The sequence below is a fragment of the Echinops telfairi genome, unplaced genomic scaffold (genome assembly GCF_000313985.2).
Source record: "Echinops telfairi isolate 266 unplaced genomic scaffold, ASM31398v2 ScPeMD7_7458;HRSCAF=8496, whole genome shotgun sequence".
Lineage (NCBI taxonomy): Eukaryota > Metazoa > Chordata > Mammalia > Afrosoricida > Tenrecidae > Echinops > Echinops telfairi.
The window spans coordinates 29,909,016-29,915,004 of NW_022111358.1; positions in this window are offsets into that span (position 1 = coordinate 29,909,016).

The window sequence follows — 5,989 nt, forward strand, 5'->3', positions numbered from 1 at the left end:
CTATTCAGGAACTAGAGGAATGATGTGAATTTTGTCTTGCTATACTGCACCCTGGTTGAATTGTCCTTTCCTTGTAACCCTTCGGGGTGGCAGGGTGGGGAATGTCCACTTGTCTACAGATGGGCTTTGGGTCTCCACTCCAACCCCCCTCATTCACATCGATACAATTGTTTGTTCTGGGTCATTTGATACCTGATTCCATTGACACCTCATGATCACACAGGCCGGTGTGCTTCTCCCATGTGGGCTTTGTTGTTTCCTGTCTGTTCCATGACCTTCTGCTTTCTTCATGTACATTAAGTCAACTAGACACTCCTGGCTGGAGGCAGCATTCAACCTGTCAATCAAGCTGTGGCGTGATGACACCTCCTTGGGGGTGTGGCCTTTCGGATAAGCACAAGTTGAGCCAGATGATTCCTCTCACCACTTTGCCCTCCTCCTCCTCCCGGGGATTCTCTGTGGCTCTGCACTCGCTGGCCCGTGAGCTCCCTGCTTCCCATTCAGTCGTCAGCATCAGCCTTCATCGGGTTAGCACCAGAACTATGGCTTTGAGTTGGACCCAGCTGGAGCGCTCTCTTCCTGCAATGTTGCTTCTGGCCATAACGTTCTTTCTGGATGAGCTCATGGGTTTGATTCTCAACATCCCAACCTAACACAGTGTAGGATGTTCTTGATATCATCCCACAGCTCGCCTGGTCTGCGGCTGTCAGTGTTCACTGTTTCAAACGTGTTCTGAGATGTTCTCTACATTCAGATGGAATATACTCAAAGTTGTATTTTGACTCTCACAGACCTGTTTCACTTCTTTCCTCATTTATCTATGAGCCATTGATGGTCTCTTTCACCGTTGGCCGCTGGTCTTGTTTGGGCTGATAATCTTGAACGTCTCCATTGTTTCTTCTCACAAATGTAGTCAAATCTGATTGCTGTGTATTCTGTCCAGTGAGGTCTAGGTGTATAGTCACTGTTTGTATTATTGAAACAAAGATGTTTGCAATAAGGTCATTGGTCTTGCAAAATTGTATCATGCGATCTCCAAAGGCCGTGTTTTCCATCTATTGATTACGTATTTCCTACTTTTGCATTCCAATCACAAATAATTACCAATGCATTTGATTGCATGTCTGATCAATTGGTAGAATGGAAGAAGTTGGTAGAATTCTTCAATTTTTTTGTCACTAGCTTTAGTGGTCCATGAGTGAACTTGGACAATAGTTGTGTTAGCTGGACTTTCTTGAGAGCATTATAAATATTGCCCTCTCACAGATAGCACTGTACTCTTTAAGACAGGTCTTGAAATGTTCTTTTTTGACAATGAACGCCATGCATTAAGGACTCTGAAGGTATTAAGAGACTGAATCATTCGATCTGAAGTTGTATCGCAACTTCTTGAGGTCCCGGGAACATTTAACAGTCTCCTCTCTGAGGCAATACTGTGGGGGAGGCCAGCCCCCCACAACTAATCACGGATTCGGGAGGCGCAATTGTATGGTTGATATATAAAAATTATAGTAAAGTCATAGAGAAATGGGAGAGATGGGAGAGAGTTAGTAAAATAAAGAAGTCGGACACATTTCATAGTAGTATGCTCACCTCGGCTCCTCTTGGTGGTCCACGTGGAGGTGGGAGATGGGAAGGCAGGAGCAAGCAAGATATTTATTACTAACCAAGGCTTATATCTCTTTGGGGGCATATATGCCCCCTAATTCCTAAAGACGTACGTCATGGGAAGGGGTTGTACAACAGGCATAAACGTAACAGGAAGGGGAGGAGCTAGGGGTGTACACATAATAGGAGGGGAGGGACTAGGGGTATACGTATGACAAGATGGGTGGACCCTAGATTCATGATGGCAGCCTAATCTTGGTCATACTTGAGTGGACTTGACCTCCCTGGGCTCTCCTTCAGGGAAGCAATCAACTACTATCCTTATCAGAAGGGAGTGGGCCCTACTTAGGGTGGGACAGACTATACAGTCTGATTGCTCTAGAGGACTGATAACCCTTAGGGAGAATAACCTCTGACCTACTTTCCTTGACCTCCAGGTGTGTAGTCATTTACCATGTGTAGCAAGCAGCTAGGCTTGGCATATATTTGGGGGAGACAACTTGGGAGAAATCTTTCTGTATCGCCCACAGCAATACCACGTGTTCATTGTCTGATTCTAACATAGATAGTAGGAAAACCACTTAATGGTTTGTGCAGTGGGGTCTTGAGTATTTCACCAGTGCCTATGGCCAGCCCTCCTTCCCTCAGGCACAGGAGAAGAGAGGAGCCTCTCCGGAGGGGCTCAGAGCAGGGACCCCTCATTGCTGTCAAGGAGTCATGCCTGGGTGCAGGGGCCGGCAGAGACGTGGTGCTTTCAGAGGACTGGGACCACTGTAACCAAGTCAGGGGGTGGAACTGTGAGGTTTCTCGAGTGGATAATGCCTCGGTTCTTGCCTTCGCACGAGAAAGAATTCACATCGAAGCCCGTTTATAATCTAAGTGGGTTTTTATGAAGGATGGAACAATGTTCAGGTTTACCCTCTCAGAAGAGTATGTGATATTTCAGGAAAGTGTACCGAGCCACACGGTAGCCGAGTTGGGGCTCACAACTGGACACCAGCAATCTCGTGGAACAGCGCACCCACATGTGCAGAACTGGGGCCAGAGAGAACGTGGCTCGGCAGGAGAGGGGAACAAAGGAACCTAGCGCTGGGAGAGGGCGGGGAGTAAGAGAGAGAGGTCCCAGAGCTGCGCTTCCTGCCTTTATTCTAGCCCACTCCCTAGCTGGGGAGGGCGGGGCTAAAGGTATCGGTTGGGTGATGTGCTGTGCCCAAGGGCCTTGTTTGGACTGCCCTCCTTATGGCCAGTGTACCTCCCAGCTGGCTGGGGGCTTGAATTGGAGCATCTTCAATTAAGGGGTCTCTTGCTTTGTGATGGTCGGACCAGGGTGCAGCTGCCTTAGCAGTTCCCTGCTTCAGCTTGCAAGGCTGACTTCCTGCAAGACATCCCCAAAGAGAAGCCATATGGACCTACCCTGATGCAGCCCTGGCTGCTGGAGCAGCTCTGTGGAGACCCCTGCCAGCACTGAGATGCTTACACACTCACTGACTCGGCTTTCCTCCTGCAGTCGGCATCACAGTGTGTGTTTTGTGAGATGGAGGAGGACGTTGTGGATTGGTGTCTGACATATGGGTTAATGTTGGACTTGTGGGCTTGGGCAGCACTGGGTTGGGATGTTTTCTTGATGTGCACTTAACCTTTATATGAAACTCTCTCTTATACATGAGCTTCTGTGGATTTGTTTCTTTAAAGTACCCAGACTAACACACTGACCTAGCTACCTAACAGAACAGCATGGGTAGGAGGAGCACAGGTAAGCACCTGGGCCAGAATTGAAAGTGCAGTGGAGAGCAGAGAGGGTGGCTTGTGAAGGAGGATGGGAGAGGGGGGCCAGGGCCCCTGTTCCTGTGGGTGAGAGGGGCCTTTCTGGGCTTGTTAGTTAACAGCTGGGATCCCAGAGTCATTTCCTGCTGCTCACAGCTGTCCATCTAGATCCCAGCTGGAGAAGAATCCTTGGTGAATCCTTCCTGACAGGCGGGGAATCTCCCGGCTCCCAGCTGCTTCCTTTCCCATTTTCCTTAATGGAAAGTCTTTCTGGGGGCTTTGAGCTCCGGCTTTTCTTGTGCTTGCTCCTGATGGGCAGAGGCGTGGGAAGGGACGGCATGGCTTCTTGGGAAGGACTGGCTGGCTGTGGCAGGAGTGGGGGCCCAGAAATGGCAGCTTTCCAACCAGGGCTCCTCTTCCAGGTCCTTCGAATCCAGGAGATTCTGATGCTGTAGGAAGCCCCTCCCTGTCAGCGGGCGGGGCAGGCTGCTCAGGGGGTAAGAAAGGCTGCAGACTATCACTGGGTGGTGGGGAGGTTCCCCACCTTGGTGAGCTCCACTAGCATGTAACACAAACCAGCACCCTTCTCCTCTGATGCGCTGGGTCAGGGCCTCTGACTTGTCCCCTCCTCTGAGGGCACCTCAGAACCAGTGAGTCTGCAGGGTCTATTTAGGGGAAGCCCAGGCTAAGGAGAGTGACCAAGCGTGTCTGAAGGTGGCTGTCCCCACAGCCAGGAGGTGGGTGCAGGGAATACAGGCTGTAGTCCTTTGACAGGGAGTTGGGCTGCCTGGTTTCCCATTCCAACTGGGCCACTCACCAGCTCTGTGACCTTAGGCAAGTCTCTCCACTTCCGTTTCCTTCTCTCTAAAGTGGGGATGTTAATAGACTCTACCTCGTGGGGTTATTAGGAGCTGAAATGAGCTAATTTGTGCAAGTGCTTAGACCAGTTCCCGGCATAATCAACCCGCCCTGCCCGTTGCTGTCTGGTTGGTTCCGACTCACTGGCGACTCGCAGTGGCACAGAAGTGCATAGCGGCGCTGTGGGTTTCTTGGCTCCGGTTCCCAGGGACCACCTTTAAGTTAACCGTGTGTGCCACTCGGGACCTGGCTGATGGTCAAGGGGCCCATAAATTGGCTATTACTGCTACGCCCCCCCCCCCTCATTGCAGGCAAGCCCTCTGTCTTTTTCCTCCCCACCCGGCTCCCTCTCATTCCATTTCTCATCCTCGGTCTTGGCCTCTGGAGAATACAAACCAACTCGGATCCTTTTATAAAAGCAGGTTTATTGGCGGGGCTGCTCACCAGGACACAGCAACATGAGAGGCTCCCCAGAGCCCACAGGAAACTGCATCTGCCCACAACTCAGCCCTCTTTAGCCCATCAGCACCACGGGACATTGTCCCACAATACCCCTCCTCCCTCAGCGGACCTGTCTCCAATCATTCAGAGGGGAGAAGGGAACCAAGAGAGGAAAGAGGGGAGAAAAAAAAAAAAGCAAAGCCTTATATTGTATAAAAGGTGTGTGTCCCCAGCCTCCCTCCCAGGGTCCCCCTTCCCTCCCTCCCACCCCTTAAAGCAGTTATCTGTAATTCTAAAGAGCAGGGCTAGGGAGATAAAGTGGAGGCCTGGAGGAAGGGGGAAGGCCCTCCTCTTTGGGCTTTGACGGGTGGGGAGGGAGGGGGCCATCCTTACTTTGGAGAAACTGCCTAGACTGGGAGGCTGAAGTGTCCTGTGGAGAACCTAGCCAGTGGGTGTCAGAAACCAGGCCCTCACACTGGACGCAGCAGCCCCTTCAGCCCCAAAGGTTCGGGAAAGGCACACACGGGCAAAGATGTATGGCTCTTGGTAGGTTCTGCAGCCTTTTGAAACAGGGAACTTGAACCTGCCAGGGGTGAGCCAGGGCTGGGCCTGCTGGGAGCAGGAGTCCCACCCCTCCCACCTGCCCCCTGGCTCTCAACTCCCAGGCCTGGCCTTTGACGCACTGCTCTTTCCTAACGCCCAGTTCTCCACACTGGGCTGATATACCTTTCTGGGACCCTCTTTTCCCAGGGCGACCTACCCATCCTTAGTTGAGAGGTAGGATGAGCGACCTTGTCTCATAATCCTCCTCCCATCTTCCCTCTTGACCCTGAGAATAGCCCTGCCCAGCAAGCTCCCTGCACCGCAGGAAGCTCGGGTTCTCTAGCGGCTTCTCATTCTACCCGGGAGAATTCTCTCCACCATTTCCACTTTCTCCTGTTTTCGAATTTTCCTTCCCCCAAACCATGGCCATGTGGTCCAGTGCGCATGCACCTACACGTTTTCGTGTTCCTCAACCGCCCCCTCGGTCCCACGGACACCAGTCTACCCTGCTAGAACCCACTACAGACATAGCCTGTGCTGGACATCCCCCGACTCTGGCTCACTTCTTCATTGTTCCAATGCCACAAAGCTGTGTCCATAGGCTTCCAGCAGGGGGCCCTTCCATGTGCACAAGACCCCCCTCAACCCCCACCTTTTTAAGGTTCACTCATTCCTCTTTGGGTAATTTTGGCTTGGAGGCCTCCGAGGCCCAGGGTGAGAAGGCAGGGGAGCTCTGTGATCAGGAATGACAGCAACGTGGGGATGGGGAGGGGGG